The sequence below is a fragment of the Lathamus discolor genome, chromosome 5 (assembly GCF_037157495.1).
Source record: "Lathamus discolor isolate bLatDis1 chromosome 5, bLatDis1.hap1, whole genome shotgun sequence".
In the NCBI taxonomy this organism is placed as follows: Eukaryota; Metazoa; Chordata; class Aves; order Psittaciformes; family Psittacidae; genus Lathamus; species Lathamus discolor.
In genome coordinates, this window is record NC_088888.1 from 114,185,272 (window position 1) to 114,207,676 (window position 22,405).

At 39.9% G+C, this 22,405-nt stretch overlaps 1 protein-coding gene across 9 annotated transcripts in view; it reads left to right on the forward strand.

Moving 5' to 3' along the window:
• The window catches only part of EHBP1 (EH domain binding protein 1), a 229,754-nt gene that overhangs the window by 71,376 nt on the left and 135,973 nt on the right, over positions 1-22,405 (forward strand). The gene's annotated exons all lie outside the window — the stretch shown is intronic.

The following is a 22,405-nucleotide window of genomic DNA, read 5'->3' on the forward strand; positions in this document are numbered from 1 at the left end:
ATCATCTGGTTCCAACCCCCCTGCCATGGGCAAGGACACCTCACACTAAACCATCTCACCCAAGGCTCTGTCCAACCTGGCCTTGAACACTGCCAGGGATGGAGCATTCACAGCCTCCCTGGGCAACCCATTCCAGTGCCTCACCACCCTAACAGGAAAGAATTTCCTCCTTATATCCAATCTAAACTTCCCCTGTTTAACTTTTAACCCATTACCCCTTGTCCTGTCACTGCAGTCCCTGATGAAGAGTCCCTCCCCAGCATCCCTATAGGCCCCCTTCAGGTACTGGAAGGCTGCTCTGAGGTCTCCACGCAGCCTTCTCTTCTCCAGGCTGAACAGCCCCAACTTCCTCAGCCTGTCTTCATACGGGAGGTGCTCCAGTCCCCCATCATCCTCGTGGCCCTCCTCTGGACTTGTTCCAGCAGTTCCATGTCCTTTTTATGTTGAGGACACCAGAACTGCACACAATACTCCAGGTGAGGTCTCACAAGAGCAGAGTAGAGGGGCAGGAAAATAGGTCTGACTCTGAAGATTTTGCCTACTAAAAATAAACACATTGAATATTTTTCAGGTATTTTCTTTAAGGTTTCAGTTTTTGCATATAGTTCTAATGTTTTATACTATAAGAGCATTTTGCTTAGCAAGGGATAAGATGTGGGAAACTCTAAAGCTTTGCTCCCTAAAGCAAAGCAACTCCATGAAACAGTTCCCAGTCATGGGAAGGCACAACATAAAGAAGCACAAACAATATTTACCAATTCAGAAGTGATGCTGAAAATTACCTGAAGAATTCTGCCTCTTAATTTTGACTGTAAAGTAGATCCCTGAAATGGAAGTGAATTACATTTGCATTTTTTCTGATGATGAGTGAGAAGTTATTTGGAATGAAGGAGTTGTTAGTACTTTCCATGTTTAAGTGGTAAATGAGAAAAGAATACAAAAGAGCATAGAAATCCACTGCCATCAAAATCTTTTTTACCTCTCTTCCACCCCCTTGGTTGTTTTTGGTTTTGGTTTGGTTTCTTTTTTCCTCCCAGCCCTGCTGTTCTGGTATTAGCTGTTCTTTAATATACCTTTCCCTGAAAATGAGAAGCATAAGATGCAATACATGGCTGACGTTGATGCATAAGGAACTGTTGCCTACAATGGAAAGGTGAGACCAAGGGATACTGTATGGTCAGGTAATGCAGGCAGCAGGGAAAATGGGAGCAGAGAAAATGAACTGTAGCTGGGCTAAAGTGGGATAAAAGCAAGGGAAAAGCTGTCGCAGAAGTACCTCCATTAAGTGCCAGATCTCCCAGTAGTAGATGCCTTGAGTGCTTTGCTCCAGGAGTAGCTACAAGGAGCATGAGTTAGGGGGATCTTGTCTACATATTTGTCAAAGAAAGGACAAAATGAAATATTTAGAAAATAATCCTAAAAAATCTGTCAGCAAAGAATTAGTATGAAGTTTATGTGCTGCCTGTTCCATGAATCATCTGTATAAATCTTTCTCATAATTAGTTTTAGTTCATATTATATAACTTTAATTATATATTATAGTAAAATAAACTCATTTATTAGAAAGGATTTGAGGTGTTACATACATAGACTGAATAACTAGTATGGACGCTGTTGAGGAAGCGTATTATCTCAAAGGATACAATTTGAGTGTTTCACCCACGCGTGGTGGAATAATTCTGGATTTAATGCAGCCGACTCCATTACTACCCCTGTGTCCCTTGTCTGCCATTTCTTCTTCGGATGAAGCAGCCCCCTGCTGCCTCATGGAAACCAAGCTCTTTCTCTCTTTTTTTCTTTCTTTTCCTCTCCCTTTTCTTTTTGTAATTTCTGTAACTCGCATATTGTGCAATACTTTGGGAAGCAGCTTAGCATCTTTTCAGCTTGATTCTTGGTAATTTCTGAATTTATTTTTTTCCCTACCTTTATTTCCCCTTTGGAAGTTTGTATACAGGTGTCCTATGAAGGGTCTGTGTTGCAGAATTAGGAATCTGGCTAACCTACTGAAGTGAGGAAGCCTAAGGGGAGCATGGGGAAGTATGAAGTCGGCTAAGAGTGAGAACATGGGGAATGTTAAGGGCTGACTTCTTTCTGCATTACAAATTCCAATTGTCTTTGGTCCACCACACACGAGTGTTGCTTTGCAGTTGATGAAAATTCATTACTGGTCTTCACACATGTGCATTGTAACGATATTCTTCCTCAGAGCGACAGCCCAAATTATGAGTGGTTGCCTGAGCTGGCAGCAGGTTGTGTAAACAGATCACGTGTGGGAACATTGCTGCTAGATTTTGGGCAGATGGGAACAATCTCAGAAGAATTTGGGTCTTATTTGCCTTGAGCATTGCTTGAGTGTGGACATTTCTTTGTCACTACCACAGGAAAAATATGGTTGAACTTACATCCTTAAAAAGTCAGTGGCTGTGCTGGTGTGGTCATGGCTGTTCAGCTTTTTATACTTTGGAGCCAAACCCTCTCAGAAATGAAAAGACTTGTGTCTATATTCGTCACTTACATTCAGATCACGTTTTCTTCACGTTTTCTTTGCCAGCACAAGCTGGCAGTGTTATTTTAAGTAACAGCTGAGTCATGGAAGTCATGGTGTTTATGGCCATGATCTGGTGAGATCATGGTGATATCATTACAACTTGGTAATCTTCAATCTCATCCCCATCAAGCAAAAGTTCTGTGTCCCATGGCATGTGGAAAACTTTTTTTCCTACAGTAGCAAAGTTACTACAGTTTTTAGAAGGGCACTGTTCTTTTTCATTGAGAAAATCTGTCTGATATACTGGAAAGTGGTTTTAAGTTTGATTTTGTTTGGTTGGGTTTTACCTGCCAGGCGAAGATGAGTTGGAGTAATGGGCTTGATTTAGGGCTGATAGTGTATAGATTAGAAGATAATGGTTAAATATAAAATGGCTTTTGGCTATGAAGTATTTCATCTGGAAAGGCCATTTTTTTGGGTCAGATTGAATACTCGTGCCAAAGAATGATCTGTTAAGTCATCTTTACTTCAAAGTGCTGAGTAACATACTGTCGTTGCAGCAAAAAGCTGTCACATTGTCTCCAAGTTCAGTCTAAGTATGGACCAACAAGTAATCAAAAAATCTGTTTGATTTGAAACTTGGTGGAGTACCACAAGTAATTGTATTTATTCTTCTTATCTTCTGTGAGAACCCTGTGCTGCAGTATCCTTTTTGTCCCATTGCTTGTTTGGAAGCTTTTCAGAGGTTATTAAGTCTGTTCTTAACTTGTCATCTGGTGCACAGTGATGAGTAGTTGAGTATGCAACAGAGGAAACAATCTTGGAACCTGCTCACCCATTCAGTGAGAGATAGGGATGTCTCCTGTGTGGTGATGCTGGCTATTAGCCTGAGCCTTAGAATTTAAAAGGAAGGAAGTGAAATCGTGTGGGACCACCATTTCTCAGCGTCTGAATTTTCCTGAAAGGTTTACATTACGGCAGTGTTTAATCCACCCTGTATAGTGTGTCCTGGTGAAACCCCTTACAGAACACTAATTTTGCATAACGCTGGTAGTGTGCTACAACCACTTGATGGCACCCTTTGATTTGGTACATACCTCATTAGCCATAGCATATAGTGCAGTGTAGCTGTAGTATTTGTAATGGAATAACACGTAAGAACTAAAGACTGCAAGGTATCTGGTTAATGTAGAGATGAAATGAATGAAACAGCAAGGCTAAGCTTTCCTGACCCTTCGTGAGAGAATAGATGAAAAAAGGAAGAATAAGCTATTGTGCCGAAGGGAGATGATGAAATTCAAGATCCACACACATAATCTCTGGCTCAGCCTCTGAAATGTTAATCCCTGGGTAGAATTATTTGAGCTGTAGATTGCAATTTATCATCAAAATGGCACTGTGTCAAACAATACTTCTTGTATGTGTGATGTTTAGAGCTATCCAATTTTAATATAAAATGGTTCAGAGAGCACTGCTGAACATTTAAGTAGCAACTCGTTAAGCGCAGGATGTTTTTGCTCATTTCTGTATAGTAATTGCGTAAAGTTATATTCTATAGATCTTTCTTAGGGTATTTTACTAGCCATATAGTATGCTTTAGGGAGTGATCGGTTTTGATCAGAGCCATGACAGCTGATGGGACTGCTTCAGAGGAATTGTAACACGAAGTGGTCTGGGATGTTTATTTTGAGGTGCTCAGTTAATTTTTACAACAGAGCAATCTGCCAAAAATTTGCTGGTGGCTTAAAAATCCCCCGGGTTTGAGTTTAATGTTTCGCCAAGTCGTGTGAACGATTATTTTGAGGTTACAAACAATATTTTCTTACTATGTTTTACAAACTGGAATGCCCTTCAGATTTTTCCTTCCTTGCTTTTCAAGCATGCCAGTAGAGGGAGTAGAAAAATTACCATCCCAGTAAGGATAAAATGGTCTGTACTAAAATCCAGCCTTTTCTCCTTCAGAAACCTTAGTATTTCATACTGTCGTCTGTTGCTGAAAGTAGAATATCCGGTACCTTGAGAAAATGGAATTAGAAGATAAACACAGCCCAGACAGTTTCTGAGATGTGTAAAACAGCGTAATTACTAGAGAAGAATATTTACATCCAAAGATATATTTAAAAATATGAATTGCGCTTCCCCCCTACCCAGTACTTACGGCTTGTTTGAAAATCACTGTGTAATTGTATTGTTGAAGCAAACCCCAACGTGTTTTGGTGCATGCTCATAAATTTATGTCTCTGCGTTTATTTTTAAAAGTGGCCTCTATAAATGTACAATTAAATTGTGTAAGGCCTTTGCAGATATGAACTACTCAAAAATAGGGGGGTTTTGCTTGGGAAAGGTGAGAGACTAAAGGAGGAGAAGGGAGGAAGCAGAGTGTAAACCCTGCCAGCATGATAAATTCATAATTCCTCTGTAAAAGTTGTTTCAGAAGGCACTGAGATTTGAAGCGGAAACTATTTGGTGATCTTCCCGTGTTTAAAAAGTCTCTTTCATTATGGTGGTAATTAAAATCTCCTCTAAAAATATGCCAGTATCAACAAGAGATTTTGAAAGTCTTTGGCGTGTTTGGTTAGCAGGTATATACCCAACGCTTTGGAATCGTAGGCCTGACTGAGCAGTCATGATGGCTGTGAACTGAACTATGAAGGAGACATTTGTCTTGGAGTGGGACCTTTTGTGTTAATCCTTCCAACCTTTATATCGCAGCATTTCGTGATGGTATTTAGTCAATGAATGACTTGTATTGTGCACTTGTGATCCCTCTCCATCAGAAATGAGTGTCTGTGTGGAATAAGTATCAGTGTTAGATAAGAATTATTATTTTATTTTATACTTCTCCTGCACTGTGGCCTTTTTTCCTCAGAGGCTGGCACCTTAGTTGCACATGTAGTTACTGGATTAATATTTATAAATGGGTACTCAGGAGATTAATGTGATTATATTGAGTGTGCAGCTGTTTATTTGTGCATGCAGTTGTTTTCTGTGCACCCTAGATAAACATGTTATCAGCGTATATCTCAACACAGATATTCATGTCTCAAAATTACACATACCAGTGAAGCTTTACCACTGTCTGCCCAGCCCAAACACACTAGGCACAGAGTATATAAGGGCCGTCACTGGAGTTTTGCAGCTTTAGAAAAGCCGTTTTTCTCCTCTGACTGCATTTTGCATGTCTCTCTGATGTGAGTTCCTGCATCAGTTTGCTATTTCTGCGTTTTGCTGCTACATCAGCCTTGGTATTTTAGCTGTTCGGGCTTGCACTCTCTTCCTTGCTGACGTTCTGCCTCCTTGTTAGTTCTGTGTGTTATACTTGAAAGCAGGCAAGAGTTCAGAAAATGTGTTGGACAAAATTACTCAGGCATATATGGCTTTGTAGTATCTACTTGTATTAGATGGTGAAAGTTTTTGCTACTTAAAGCCAGCCATCCCTTAGTTGAGTCTGTATTTGTGGGGCTTTTTTGATTAAAGTATGTTCAAAGCTACCAGGTGTTTACTAGAATCAAGAAAGTTGTTTCATTCTTTTACGCTGCTATGAAAGATGAAAGTTGTGTTGAACAAATGGGGAGTTCAAATTTGGTGATAGCTTTTATACAAGGTATTTTGACCCCTGAATTGCGATGAATTTGAGGATCAAATTTGATCAACTTAGTAACACTGAGCCATTCAAGTGTGTGTTTGTTTAACCTTCCGTTACACATTAGACACTTAAGAATCTTGTGTCCTGTTTTGCAGCGTGGTGGTAACAAAACATAAAATCTGTCTTTAAACCAGAAATTGTACAGAAGCAAGTCACAACAAATCTTGGAAGTGTTGTTTTGTGTTCTGGCTGGAAATGGTATGAAGTCTGTTACAGAACAGCTTTTGAATGTGTCCAGGATGTGTGCATGGATTTCACTGTCAAGCCTTTAAAAAATATTTTCTTCTAAGTAAAGACTCTGAATTGCTGTGTATAAAAGGAACAAGAGGACACTTTAACTTCTTGGCTCTGATTTTTTTTTTTTTTTTTTAACAAGTAAATCTACTGTATTTTCAAGCTGCAGCTATCAGAAAAAATAAATACACAGCTGTGTACAGTGCCTGTGGATTTATTTTTTTTACTGAAGCAAAGCTAATGGCTGTCAAGAAAACTTTGTTCTGAGCTTACTGGGATATCTGGCTTCTCTGTTTCTTTCTAAGGACTGCACTAAAAATAGTGGTAATCGGTCTCTGTTTTGATTTTTAACTTTGAGTTTGTCTTTCGAAGGAAACCCGTCTTTAAGTGCCTGACTGGATTTTTGACTTGACAACATCAAACCCAAACAGATTTTTGTTGTGCACATTGGGAGCTTCTGCATTCCCGAGCTAATTGAATGTGAAGTGTCACGCAGAATCACAGCATTTGCTGGTGAACCTGGACAGACAATAATAATTACTATATTGAAGCTTGTTTTCTGTGCAGTTGAAGCACAACAGTGTACCCTTGGTTTTGTTCAGGATAGATCTGAATTGATGCTGGCTTACAATTATTACTCACAGGGCATTATCATTTCAGATCTGTGCATCTACTTTTAAGGTACGCCAATTGCTGTAATTAATTAAAGTGCTGCAGATGCTGCTGGTTAAGCCAATTTAAAGAACAGAGCGTGAATTTCCAGTTATGTGAGCTAGATAATGATAATGCCTTAACGTGGTAGTCGCTCTTGTGAGCCAATTACCGCTCCAGATAGCTGAAGCAGGTCTGTGGTTCACCCTCTCTGCCTTCGTCCGTTCTGAGAATACACGTCTCCTTTTTATGCCTTTTACTGCTGAGTAATCTTAGTTTTCCTCCCTGGTTGTGGGGTGGTCCGACTGACAGCTTTTACTCTTAATAAGCTTAGAGGTAATAATCCAAGTCCTGTAGGTCACATGTACAATATGCCTTTTAGTTTCATTTTTTTCCTGCTCTAGTTTTGCCAAAACATCAGGCTCCCCGTAACAGTATACAAGTGCTATCACTAACTGCCTGGGACTGAAGCACTTTCTGGTAATTGATTAATGCAGATGTCTCCTAAGTGTTTTTACGTTACAATAATTACGAGATTAAGTCCGCTTATGTTTTGTTTTGGTTGTCTTTTGGATTCCGCCCCCCCCCCCTTGCTTTTATTGTTGAATATTTTAAAGTATGGATGGATCAAATATTAAATTAATTAACATTGAGATTTTTTTCAATTCCATAAATCAGGTTAACTTCACAGCCAAGAATTAGAGAAGAAAATATTTTCATTAGAGAGACTCTGTATTTATTAATTTATATTCTTGTATTGGTTTTTGATGGGAACAGGGTATGTTAATAAATAAACCATTAGCAACATCTTTGGGTTTTGTATACATGTGGACTTGCTTCAAAGAGAGCTTTAGAAATGTCGACGATACTTGTGCCTGTAACTCTCCAGGAATGTTCTTCATGTAGCTGGAATGTGGAGAATAACATCTTTCAATAGAATGTCTAGAAACAGATTATTTAAAACTGATAATTATTTGTAGCACTTATTTTTGTGAATTATAATTTGTGCAAACCTAATAATAATATTATGTTGATATTATAAGTAACTGGGAAGCTGTATAATGTGACATACCTGCTATTTGACTTGCCAGTGCCTGATTTCAAGTTTCAGGCTTAGATTAGGGAGACTATATTAGGAGACACAGATACATACAGCTGTATCTGTGCTGTATTTTCAGAGTCAGCTGTACGATTGTGTCAGGTATACATGAGTTGGGCTAATAAGGTACTAAGAACCTTGGGAGTGGCAGCTCCTTAGGACTGTGGAGTGGCTGAACCTGAAGAAAATGAGTGCAGCAGAGTTCATATGCAAAATGGGAAGAGAGTGGAATTTTCCTAGAATCAGAGCAGAGAGAACAGGTTTTCATCCAGGATCTGTAAACATAAAGCCGTAAAGATCTGGGAGGGCTCAGAGAGCCTGGTGTAGACGCATGGAGAATGGGCCCCGGAGAGAAACAGGGGAACATTGTTCTGTAGTAGTTGAATCTTGGGCCTGCACAGAGAAAAAGGAGGAAATTGGCTGCAGAGGAGAAAGACTCCATAATTTCTGAGAAGGAGTGGAAGAGAACAGAGTGCACTACTTAGATGTGTCTGGCCTCATTCCAGAAAGTGGAAATAAGGGCAAGAAAGTGCATGTGAGCATTTATTGCTTTGTCCTTTTGTGTGTTCTTATGTGACCTGAAGCAAAAAAAAAAAAAAAAGAATCTTCTGGGGGATCCTTAAGAAATAAATGAAATCTTTGTTTCACTTTAACCACCCCCTGTCTGCAAGGATGGGGAACTGATTTCACACAGGCTGGAGCAGGAAGAGTAGATCTCCATGAAATACTGCCTGAAAATATGACCACATGGGATGACTGAACCATTCTCTGTTTGCTGCTGTCAAAACGGGTGGTTCCTTGCCTCCTCCTCTGTGTTCCTTGCTTCGTGTTCTTGCCCTTTCAGTGCACTGACTCTGGTGCTCATCTGGCTCATTCATCTCCCTCCAATGAAACTGGTAGGGTTTTGGGGGGTTTTCTGTTAGTTTTTCTTTCTGGAAGAGTTTTTGCTGGTTCAGTGAAAGGATCTAGGTTATGAAAGGACCAGTAAAGTGCCAGGGCTGATGCAAGGCAGAAGCATGCGGCTGGAAGAGTGGGATGCAAGTAGAAGACGAGTTAGGAGTCAGGCTCTATCTGATCGGCTTGCAGCGTCAGGTAGGAGTTATCTCGTGCCTCTCCCCTGGATGAAGGCGATGAGAAGAAATGGGTGTTTCAGGAAGCCCTCGTGCTCCTCATATCTTGCAGGAACTCACACCTTGCACTGCTGCGCGGCTGCTCCAGATGGACCTGACTGCTTTTGCTTGCCCTTTCTTGTCCTTATACCTGCAGCATATCAGCACTGGAGGGACCTTTCTTCAGATGGGTCTCGAGAGCTTCAAATGACTGTCAAGTAACAGCCATGGCCCCTCATGCGGAGCAGAGGCCTGCTGCTCAGAGACCATGTGGTGACCTTCTTAGATCAAACCAAGCTTCCCATCTCATCCTCTCATCCAGCACTGTGGTATTTCAGGGGCAGCCAGGAAATCACTGTCTTTTGTGTGAAGCCCTAGCCATCCTTTTAAACCCAGCTGGCATCAAGTTTCCCATTGCTTGAGCTGTTTATGGCCTCATTTGAGTGGTAGGCTTCTCTCTCCTAGGTAGTAAGATGAAAACCCAACATTCATGCTTTGGTGATGTTTAAGAAAGGCACTGCATAGACTAATTTTTGCAACACAGGGACATTACTGGAGGTTTTATTAAGGTGCAATCCCATCTATTTTTGTTGGAAGTTTAGAAACAAATGAAACTGTGTTGCATGGATGAGATCTGTGCCTTACAAGTTATTGTGGCCCGACCTCCTCCTAACCTGGGTAAGAGCTGCACTTACTGCTACATAGTTACACTAAAAATAAATCCCTTCTTGCAAAAGTATGCATAATACTCTGCACGTGTATATGTTTGTTTTCATGTGCTGTAAACCCCGAGATAGAATCTCCTGTTTTATAAGGGCTAATAACTTGTTCCCAGATTTAACAAGGTGTTTAATCGTATGGCTTTCTTTAACTTGATTTAATTACAAGCAGATCATGTGCTCAAAGTTAGGCTTGTATTTAAATACCTTCCTGAAGTGTATCCTTTTTGGTGTTGCTATATCACCGTGTTTAATGGACATAGAGGATTTATAGGCCTTATAGACAAGCATTTACACACGTGTTCTCCTGGGATAGGTGGAGCCAGTAACACCAGATGGGCCAAACTCTGTTACAGCTGGCTATAAGTTTCCGTAAGACTTTTCCAATAGTTCTTCATTTTCATTATACTTTTCATGTAATAGGAGATCAGTCTTGTAATTGCGATTAGCTGCCTGTCCTACTTACTTGTGGAGTCTTTTTTGGGTAAGTTTTATAATGCAAGTTATGTTTAAAGAAATCAAATGGTGGAGCAGAATTTGAAAGTTCCTTTTTACTATGTTAAACATGCAGTAACTGTTGTTGTTTAAGACTGCAGCAGATTGCTTTGCAACATAAAGCTCTTGGTGCCCGGTACCTGGCGAGAATTCAACAAAAAAAGCGTATCAAGTTTTTTGCAATTAAAAATCTGGAAAAACTTGTTTAAGAAAATATTAGCCCAAGAACATGCATCTTTTGTCAGTATAAAATGCAGCCCTGAACACAACTCTTTTTATCAGCAGTACAGTGTTTCATATTTAATCAACATAAAATGAAGTGCTTCCCTCACATGAATGTAACACAGATCAAGTCTCAGCCAAAGCAAATAAAAGAATGAATGCTTTGTTAATCATCCGTAACTAATTTGTGCATACACAGAAAAAATGAAATCTGTTTTTGACGAGCTTTTTCATAGAAGCAGCAAGAGAGGATTGAACATGTAATGTGCATTAGTAATAGTGAATAGCAATGGGGAGATCTGAGATGTTTGCCTGGGATGACTTCTCTTTTTTGATAGTAACTGCATTTAACAGAAACCTAAGATAAGAGAAAAGGGAGGAGGGTTTTTAAGTTGTTTGCCAAAATATAGTAAGACAAACCTGTGCTGAGGCAGACATGCATGGATTCTTGTATGCCTTGCTATATATTCATAAGTATTGCGGGGAACTGCCACATATCTCTGTGACAAACTCAGCTAATAGATAATACACAGTGAAGAAAATGTTAAATGCATTGCTTCTTTGCACAGGCAATATGATTGTGTTGCTCTAGTGACAGTGTGGTTCTGGTTGACAGGGCAGCTTCATTACAAGCCCCTGTTTTCAGGCTATTGCAGCTTTAAAAAAAAATAGAAATCACCCATTGGACTGAATTTTTTTATGCTTGTCAGTCTTGGGGTGAATGTTACTTTAAGTGCAAAGTTAGAAGAAATCCATTTAGCTGTTTCCCTGATGGAAATAAATTTGGAGGGATGGATGGACTTTTAAAAAGTTGAGGTTTGTGTTTATTAGAGAGCTCCATTTCGGAATGCTTTGTGGAATGCCTTGCTGTTAAAATGTAGATGATGTTGTCTATAAAAATATATATACATAACACAAGTAACTGCACCTGCACCACACACTGTTCCCACTTCTGTGTGTTCACAGGGTGTGCCAGCTGAGATGTCTTGCAGGTGTGAGCATGCCCCTATTCTCCCTTCACACAGATCTTAATTTTCAGCTGCCTTCCTTTTACTCTAGTTCTATACTACCCTTTGCCCCTGCTTCTTTCTGCATATGTCAGATTCAAAGCATATGTCAGAGGTACAGCATTGGGTACATCCATAGATACAATATTTCTTTCTTCTTCCTTTCCTCTGTAGGGGAGAGTGCTGCACACAGGAACCATCACTTGCAAACTGCACTGCCCTTAGGTAACAGCCTAGTGTAGATCTGGATGTTAAAGGTGTCTCACCGAGTTTTTGTCCCTTCTAGTGAGCTGCAGATTTGGATAAAAGATATTTTTAATAAAATGGCATGGGCAAGAGAACTGTACATTTGTATGAAGACACTTTCTTGAAGAGCCAAGTCTTCCAGAGTGAATTTTGTGATTGGTATCATGGCCATGGAGCTGTAAGAGTTATAGTGGTATCGCAGCATGTCCTCCAGCGTGGTAGCTAGGAAATACAGTGAGAGGTTATGAGGGATAAAGGGAGGAGCACCAGGCAGGTCTGGTGATTCCTCTGTAGTTTGGGAGACTTTTCCAACTGTGTTATATTCTCTTGGTGTTTTCTATTTTGGTTGTTTGGCACATGCTTTAAAGTGAAGTTGTGAGCAATAGGGAAGAGAATAAAGAAAGCACATTCATTAATTTAATAATGGAGGTAGATTCATGTTCCAGTAATAAGGGAGATGTTCACTTCAGATAACATCATGCTGGGTTTTTTTGAATGGCATTTTAGCCTAAACCTGAGGTATTACCAATATGATAAGTAATTTGACCCAAGGGCTCAGATTCTGACAAGGAGAGCAGTTGCTGTGTGAGCGTCACTGCTCAGCACACAGCCATCAGGAGTTACAAGCCATGTATCCGTTCATTCTGTGCTTTTTAAGGGGCCAGCTTTCAGTGCAGGAACAATGTAAGAGTTGTAATATCTTCTGACACTGTTAAAAGCTATCCTGTGACATAAGCCTTGCAAATTTTATGTCATTTGATATTGTGCATTATTCTAAGGAAGTTATCCTTGGATAGTAACAACTGGTTGAAGATACACTGGTATTTTACAAAATCCATTCAAGCAGGTTTATATGTACTAGAAAATTAAGTCTAGACAACATTATAAGCTATCTTCAAATACAGTATTTTCTGGAAAGGTGAATGAAAGTATGTAAGTTTGCTGGAGCAGTTAATCTTTTGACCTGGTTTCTTCTTTAGTGAGTGTTACCTCAAACTTGCTTCCTTGTTGGAGATTACAAAGGAGCTGAATAATGTATTTATGTTTGCAAGTCTGTTTAAATTATCTGCCAGTTAATTCTGGTGTCTGTATCATCTGCATGGCTCCTACTTCCCCAGGACAAGGCTTGCAGGTAGGCAGAGCCTAATGTGTAGAGCTATAGTCTTTTCAATGGCTGTTCTTATTATTAAGTTGAACTCAGATATCCATTGCTGAGCTTGAGGTATTATTTCAAACTCACCTTTTTAATGTCAAAGATTCTCAGTCTGTCTTGAAGTGACACCAAGAGAGACTAAGGAAATGTAGGGCCTAGAAGGGAAAGTGAGAAGAAGCTGTAGGCAATGGAAGGGCTTTTCACATCTGAAACCACCAATAAATAGGTAATTAGTTTACCTTCTTCTTAAAACAGACAAACAGCATTTCTTTTTCTACTAAAGACCATCTTCTGTCAGGGGACCCTAGCTGGGCATCTCTTCTGTAACTGTTTGAAGGTTCAGTAGCACTGTTCATGGGATACCTCTGCATTGAGCAGCTGAGCAATAGAGTGAATCATAAAAACAGAGGCTTCCTGCCAGGCAAAATAGAGCTAAAGTGCCAGGCACTGGTAGGTGAGCTTAAATACAGATTTTATAACAGCTGTTGTCTATTATTTAAAAACCAAGAAAAAACAGAAAGCAACCTGTGACTCCCTTCAGTCAGTACATGGAAAAATGTGGAGTTATGAGTTGCTGAGCAGCAAATGAAGTCATGGGTATCACATCAGCTCCCCTGTCCTCCAGCCAAAGAAGGAAAAAGTCTCACATAATGGGTGTTTAATATTCCAGTTTCAGCTAAAAATTTAGGAACCAACTTTATCATCTGCTGTTTCTCCCCTTCTAGCATTAGGTAAATTATCTATATTTCTGCTTTGTTCTGAAGCCAACTCTCCAGAAATGCTGTAGTTATACAATAAACCCTTTAAAAGCAGGGAGAAAATTAAACCGGAACCAGGGGGAATACTCTTTGGGAGTGCCTCAGCCAAAGCAGCATGGGAGTTGCTCTCGGGGGCAGATAGCACACTGTGAAGGAGGCAGCTCAGTGGCACACAGCAGAAAATGAAGGACTGTTATTTCATAGAATAGCTAGGGTTGGAAAGGACCTTAAGATCATCAAGTTCCAACACCCCTGTCATGGGCAGGGACACCTCCCACTACACCATGTCACCCAAGGCTCTGTCCAACCTGGCCTTATTTACTGCAAAACTGCCCTACGTGCAGCCCCTTTCCCCACAGCCAGCCTCACCTGCCATGTATCAGCAGCAGCTCAAGCCCAGGCTTGTTTAATTCTGCTCCTTTGAGAGCGAGGGTCTGAGGATTTTGGTAGTCGATAATAAGAAGTTTCTCTGCCAACTTTGGCTGAGCTCCTGTGAGCTCATGTCCCGCATCCATGGCATAATTACAGTTCTGCACAGGAATTACGGTAGGACTTACACTCACAGTTTTTGCTATCTAAAAATTATTTCATCTCAATGGCTTTTGCTTACTAGTGATTTATGTAGTAATACACACAGACTTGCACACAGCTGCAACACATACCTTAGCAGGCCCAGGGCACATGGTCATGTTACTGGCTGTTGGGTCCAGCATTTGGGTCCAGGAAAGAAACAGACAGTCCCTACCATGCAGTGAGCCCAATGGGAGAGAGCAAATGGCTGTGAAAGGGAAGCAGAATACCAGACAGTATTAGGGCATTAATGAGCTGAGCATTGCAGGAAAGGATGTGATTTTTGTAGCTAAGTAATATGCGATAGTCAAGTATCTCAGGGCTCCTGAGCATTATGGTTTAAGGTGTACTTCTGCAAACACAAACAAAAATTCACATACTTCATAAACCTACAATGATGTTTGCATAGAGCATAAGCGAAGACAAAGAGTTTAGCAGGTGGCCAAAAGCATCTTACAGTAAATTTAAACCTGGCATTAATGGATGCTTGCACAGCATCTCTAGAGGAAGGGATCCGAAAGAGCAAGGAGGAAGAAGGCTACAAATACTAGAGCAAATATTTCTCAACATCAGTTATCAATCTTGTTGCATCCTTCTGAGGGAGAGTGTTCAGGAGATGTTCTTGTTTTACTAAACAGTCCAAAGGAGACAGCAGTGAAGGCTTTTAAATGGACGCATAAAGCAGTTAGCCACATCCTTCACAAGATTGAGTGTTTCAGGGTCCAGGAGTTATCTGCTGCTTACTAAAGTTGTTCAGCTCACCTGTAAACTTTCCTCCATTGCCCTTTGGAAGCATCAAGCCCACTTTAGAAGGACATATCTGTCTAATGCACATGGTCTGTTAATAAGCTAGCTCGACTAAAATTTTGGTTGTGAGCATAAAAATGCCATCTGTCCAGTAGCTGTTGAAAAAGATTGATAGGCTGGGGTTTGGGATTTTAGGTTTTTAGGTTTTTTGTTTAGCAAATCGGGACCTCCAAATTTTCTTGGTGGTTGCTTGCATAGTGAAGATGAATTACCTCAATTTAATAGGCATCATTTCACTTTCTAAACTTCCCCTCTTCAGAGTTTTCCAGAGTCTGTGGGTTCAGGGGATTAGCCTGTGAAGATGAGCTGTTTGTTGTTACCCACAGCAGGTTGCTTGAGCACACCCATGGGTATGATTTGGCTCAGAAAGAACCTTTTACTACATACCTGAGTCTCTCAGGGTGCTCGTGAAGTCTCATGGGCTGTCCTAAAAGCAGACTGTAAGAACACCATAGGTGTAGTAGACTATTGTATTTTCTTTTTACCTTCTGAAAGTATTAAGTGCTAACTAAGAAACGTGTTGTGCTTCCACTGCAGGGATTCATCAATCTAGATGTGCTAAAAACACCATCACATTGGTGTTTTTGAAGTAGCCTTTTAGCCTAAACCTAAGATATTACCAATACGATAAATAATTTGACACAAGGGTTCTGGTTTTGACAAGGGTGACTTTGTGAGCATCACAAATATATATTTATATAATCAAGTGTAGCTGTTTCAACGTTTATGTATATTTTTTCATTTCCTTCCCAGTCCTCATGTCTGGAGTTCAGACTTTTCTGGCATGTGCAGGATTTTTTAACCATTAAATTCTCCATTCAAATGCGTCATAATTCCTAATAATATTCTGGATACCTTGAACCATTATTTGCCTTTAAACAAGTTTTCAGCACAGATCGTGCTGCCTGCAGTTCGGTCCCCCAAATCTCCCATCCGACTGTCTAAATTATTTTAACTGACATAGTTTCTAATTTACTCTCTCCAGCTGAGAGAGCTCCCTGTAGCTTGTCTATTTTAGCATTTAATTGCTGTATACTCTCACAAATTAAATTCTGTAGTGATCCATTTTGCTCTGCCAGTGAAGCAGTGATCTTTTCATCTAAGCAAGATGGCGCTTGCAACTCCGCCACCGGGCTGGCATCCAGCATCAGGAGAGGGAGAACTTTCCCATTTGCTCTCCTGCAGTGTGTGGTGGCTGTCGGGGCGGTGGGGTTTGTGCCAGAGGACACCTTTCCTTCACAACGTTCTCTGTTCGATTCTGAAGCAAAAGGGAAGTGAAATCCTTAAATCTTGTTCCTCTCAATGGGTTTTTGCAATGATAAAAATTGCTTTTTCTGATTATTTTATGCAACCAGAGTGCTTCTCTCTAAAATCTGCATATGTTTGTGAGCTTTTTAGCATTCGCTTCTATAAAATGTGAAAAGTCAGCCTCTAAAATACTACGCTGTATGTTTTCCTTTACTGGGAGGATAGACAAAACTCACTGTTTCTTTTGGCAAAATAACAATATCTAATTAGGAAACTTGTTATCTTCCCCATTAGCTCTTTTTTTTTTGGATAATGTTTGTACAGTCCTTGCACATTACTTAATATCTTTCTATTAAAGAGGGACCATTTAGTATCTACATAAGAGGCACAGTACTTTTTTATCTAGTTTCTGTTGAATGGATGTATTCTACTGTGTTTTCTCAATGTGTGTGTATGGAAAGGAAGGCATTTGAGTCTCAGGGATTAAGGACTGTGTTACAGCGAGGGGTTGAAGGTCTGTGTAGGCAAGCTGAGTACAGGTGAGGAGGGGTAAAATACATTCTGCGGTTTTCTGTGGAGGGACTCTTCCCCCAGCCAAATAACCCAGAGTAATATAACCTGTGAACAAAACCTGGCCAGTGTTTCGATTCTGTAACTCTGAAAGTGTGAGGTCAGTGTAACAGAAAATACAAAGCTGTTTCCTACTTATTTGTACTTCTTATATTAACCTTGAAGAAGACTTACCAGGCAGTTGGTAATTACAGGACACAAGGTCATTAAAAATGCATTTTTAAGGAAAGAAGGCTGCATGAAATTTGCATTATTGCATTATTTGGGTCTCCTTTAAATTAATAGTCTGAGTCCAGACCTTTCATATGGAGGTGTTAATCTTTCATTAGGAGGAGAGCTGAGCACTGTTTAACAGTGTGGTGTGACTGTCTGTCATCTGTGATCATCATCTTCGAAGTGAAAATGGGCCATTTGTTTTACATCTGTGGTACAGATTATCTGTTCTTCATTCCTCAGGGTATTTTATTTCTGTTTTCTGTCAAAAGTCTAGTTTAGTAGGAAAAGATGGGGATGGTTCCTAGAAAACGCTAATGGTTCATAGCACTGCTTCATACTACTCTCCTTGTAGAGGGTTGGGCTATGTGGATCCTTTAAGGCTAGGCAGAACTTTACATAGGGTGGCACTTACTATGTAGTAGCTTTTGGAATGTCTGACGCTGCTCAGTCATGAATGTTGTGGAAGAGAATGATTCAGGTTGCATTACTGAAATAAATTTGTGTAAGTGAATCTGGTCCTGTAGCTATGACAGTAAATGCAGCTCCACTGGCTTCATTTGAACTGACTGTGGTTAATTTTCCATTCTCTACCCCCAGAATTTGTTATATGATCATAGTTGAAGACTTGTGGAAGTAACACAAATGGCTGTAGAGGGGATAGTGCTGGGGACTGCTACTTAAAAGCCCATCTATAGCTATTTAAATTCCTGTTTGCAGTACATGTCGGCATATGTGCTGTAGGGCACCTGGCTTTAGCAGAGCTGAGTGCAGGATGCTCCTGTACAACGAAGGCTCATCCCAGCCTGGCCCTGTACTACTTGCAGCTATGTGCCTTCTGACTGACTTGATTTTGTGTCTCTTTGGAGTAGGTTTCAGGTGCTGCATAATGCATTGCCTCTCTTAAAAAGCAGAGAGTTTCCAAATTACTCTCTTCTTACAGAATGAGCTCCATCTTGATAGTTATGTGTTGTGATAATAAGAGAGGTAGCAAAATACATGGATCATTTCCCTCTTGTGACTTCAAAACTGACTTTTCCATGCACCCTTTCACAAAACATGATGTGGCAACTCTAGCAGTCACATGCATGTAAAAGACCTGGAGGCATAATTGAGCCTTATGCATTTTAAACTTTGATTAGGTAGTCAAAATCAGAGAAGTTGAGCAATTAAAATATTTGCATTGGGATTCCTGCTTTACCTTCCACAAAACTCCATGTGCTCATACAAGGCACAAGTAACACCAGATCAGACTTCTATTATTAAATGGATGTTATTTATTTACATTCTTACCAAAGTGTGCTTCTGTTTGAAATAACTTATTCCAGCCTACTGCTGAGCTGTTCCTTTATATCCCACTCATTCTCTTGGATTATTTTGTCTCTGCTGATCTAAGAATCTGCAAGAAAATTTCTCTGTGGTCTGGTGTAGCTCAGATTGTATAATACAAGGCATGCAATTTTTGAAGAAAACATTACAACCCGTGTGAGAAGTGGTTATTAGCATTTTCTTACACTTACAACCAGAAAACAATCCATTGTGAAATCAAATCATGGACCTAAGTGCCTTGAGAATATCTTTTACAGGGGCAAAAAACGTTCCCCCTCTCTACTTGTGTATCTAAAACCATGTAAGGCCAAGCCTATGAAGCTTAAAAGGAGAAAACATTGCAACACTCCCAACGCTTAATTTTCTGGGAGAGTAGGATGATGGACTTAAGCTTGCATGTGAAGGAAAATAAAATGTGAAATATTGGGGGGCTCTCTGTTTTTGTGTTGATTTTTGAGTTTTGTTTTGGGGGTTTTACTATGATTAATTTACAAATTTGGATTTTTTTATAGGCAGTGGGAACCTGAAAAGTCAACTTCTGTCTTTGGCTCACAGAAAGATTATGAAATTAATTCCTTTCTCAGGTTGACTGAGCTTGATTACCAAGTATGTCTGATTCTTCACAGCACCTCAGAATATTTAGTGCTAGGAGAATCTTCTTGCACATGGCTGGCTTCTCCCAGCTCCCTCCACTCTTGTCTCCCTCCTCCTCTACACCAGCTAACCCCAGAAGATACCACAAGGAATTGCTGACAGTCGTCTTCACTGGGAGAACTTTGCCTCTTCCTGATTCAGGTCTCTTATTCACTCTCTGATCCAGATAATCTGAAGCTGCAAATTTCAAGATGATCATTTATACAATAAATAGTGAAAATGGAATTCCATGTAGTTCCAAAATTCTCCTGTTCCTATGTCCATGTCCAGCTTTCAGATGCTTGCAGGTTTAATGCTCTGTTCTTTCTCTTCACTTCAGACTCAACATAGAACTGATCTTTGGGTTGCCTTATCTTGTTTGCTTTGACTTTTTTAGTAAAATCATCCTATAGAGACAACATGCATCTGAGTTAGCTGATAAGATGGTGTGTTTCTAACAAGAGACGTTAACTCTGTCCCCAACACCACCTTTTTTTCAGAGTCCCTGAAACATATTTGTGTTCCCTATGATAGGTGCCTCCCCAGGGACCCTGCGGGAGGTGTGTCTATTGCTCTTGTAGCATAGGGAGTATATAACAGGTGAGCCAGCCCTGAGAAGGCATTGGTAGCTACACAAGGAAATAATCTAGGTCTTTGTTAAAATTGGGTATTGTTTCGTTAAATTGGGGGTTGTTTACATCTGCTGGGAAGCGATTTTCATAGCCAAACGGAGAAGAGTACATCAGAATAAAGGCATGGTATGTCTGATCAATGACTTGCCTGGAAGGCTGTAAGCAAGTACCCATGTTCATGATTTGTTTCATCTAAGATCTGTTTCTCACTGGGTGTAGACACAATTCCTTGCTTTGGGGGTGGTTTAATTGATGAAGGAGAGTGAGGACGTGACAACAGACATGCATCTTTTAAAAGAAAAAAAAAAAAGACAGCACAAAGCATCTTTTTAAGGACAACCTAATTGTATAATTTGGGAATAATGACCAAACGAAGAGTCTTCCCATGCACTTTGAATTATGTTGCTAACTAATGTCAATAACTGTGTTACTGTAATACAGATTTTGAAACCAGCTAAGGTATAGTTCTTTTAGTCTGCCGACATAAGCTGATTCACAGAAGGGTCAAATTCAAAGTGTGACAAATGTTTCCTAGTCATTATAGCCCACCAGAGGCATATTCTTATTTGGCCTAGCTGCATGTGAGGGTATATTCAAGTTAGAATCATACAGTCATAGAAGAGCTGAGGTTAGAAAGGACATGGAAAGATATCTGGTCCGAACTTTCACGGGAGAGGGAGCCTAGACGTGGTGACCTAGCTCCCTGCCCAGCTGCAGCTTGTAAACCTCCCATGATAGGGACTGTACCATGTCCCTGGGGAGGTTGTCCCAGTGATTGACTGTTCTTGCTGTAAAAAATGTCTGTCTTCTACTGAGATGAAACCTCCTGGTACAACTTGTACCAGTTGCCTCCTTGTCTTCTCCATGTGGCTCCAAGTTAGCTATTAATTTCTGGTTGCTTCTGTTTGGCAGAAAAGCACATGTGCTAGCATTGGCAATTGCACATGCCAGTTGCAAAAATGCTTGTACACCACATTATATATGCCAGTTTTCTCTAAAGGTACATTAAACCCAAAAAATAACTAGAAGAGGCTTCTGCAAACTTTTTCTGTTCACCTTGACTATCATTTTTACACCATAGTATGAATATTGGAACTTTAGCTTTACAAAGCAAGTTGCTCTTAATATGCAAACTGCTTATGTACATTTACTTGGAGAGCACGCAAGAATGACGTGCCATGTCTCTGACATTGCTTTCTGAAGAGGCGCCACGGTATATCTTACTTTCAGTATAATGAGTTGTAATGTTTAGTTATTCTAAAGGTATGGTACAATAACAGATTATTCTTGTTCATATCTGTGTAATAATTGAAACTCCCTGATCACACTTTCCATTTTACACGTTGTCAGAACCTTGGACCTTAATCTTGCTCTTTGATTGACAGTTGCGGCCGGGGAAAGAGCACTCGTATTGTTTGTGGTAGTCGCATCTGTTCAACTTGATTCAGTTGAGAGTATTTGCATATTCTTAAGTATTTCTTCTGAGAAGGCCTAAATCCTTCTCAAGTGTTTGATGCATTTTTGAAATTCATTCATAAGGTATCTACATGCACTAATAGTTCTGTATAATATTGCTGTGCATAATCTGACAGATAAGGCCAGTTTTTTAAACAAGGTATTCTTTGGGGATGACATATTACATTCTGACTTATTCTACTGAGTGGAAATGTCAAGTACTTTGAAAAAGGATGCTTGAATGTTTTGATTGAATTAATATTCTTTATTGAACACATTGTCAACTGCAGTAAAATGTAGTCCTATTGTGAGAACATTATTCAAAAGAGTTAACAGCAGGACTTTTTTGTTTTATTTTTGTTACCTTTGCTGCTGATATTAGATGGAACACAGAAGTAGATTCCTAGATGCATTTAGATTAATTTGTTTGAATTGTTAAACTGTGAGCAATATCTTGAAATACATCTTAGGCTTTTGAAATACAACTTACCTTTATTTTTTTATTTTCTTGATCTTTATATTTTTCTTGCAAATTTCGTATCGGTATTTTTTGAAGCATTGTCAACCTTTATTTCAGGAACCTGTCACTCTCGATAGTACATGTACAGCACTAGTGAGAAGTACCATTGCTTTGAAAAATACTCAGGCATTTGAGCATCAAACACAGATAGCAGTTCAAAAATACTAACTTGATGGCCTCAATCCATTACATGAAGAAATATATGCATAATTGAAAAGCATGTCTTCCCTAGGTTGGATGTCCTAGTCCAGGACTACCCAAGATCAGACAAAGCTAGTTCAGTTTGCTATCAGAAGGAATGGGGATGTATTCCCACTTGCTTAAATGGATGTGTGCTGTGGATGCTACTACAAGCTTCAGCTGTTAAAGACTTAGGATCTCATATGGAAGACCACTAACCATAATGAGTAACATTTTTTTTACCTTGCACTAAACAAGTGTTGAAAGACCCACTGTTAGTGCCTGATGTAGTGTAAGAAAAGGGTTTCTGTCTCTGCAGAGGACCATAGCAATCCCTGCTGCCTGTGTACTTGAAAAAAGAATGATGCACATTTAATAAGTGTATTTTTTTGTTTTGTGCACATGCAGGTTTCAGTGTAAC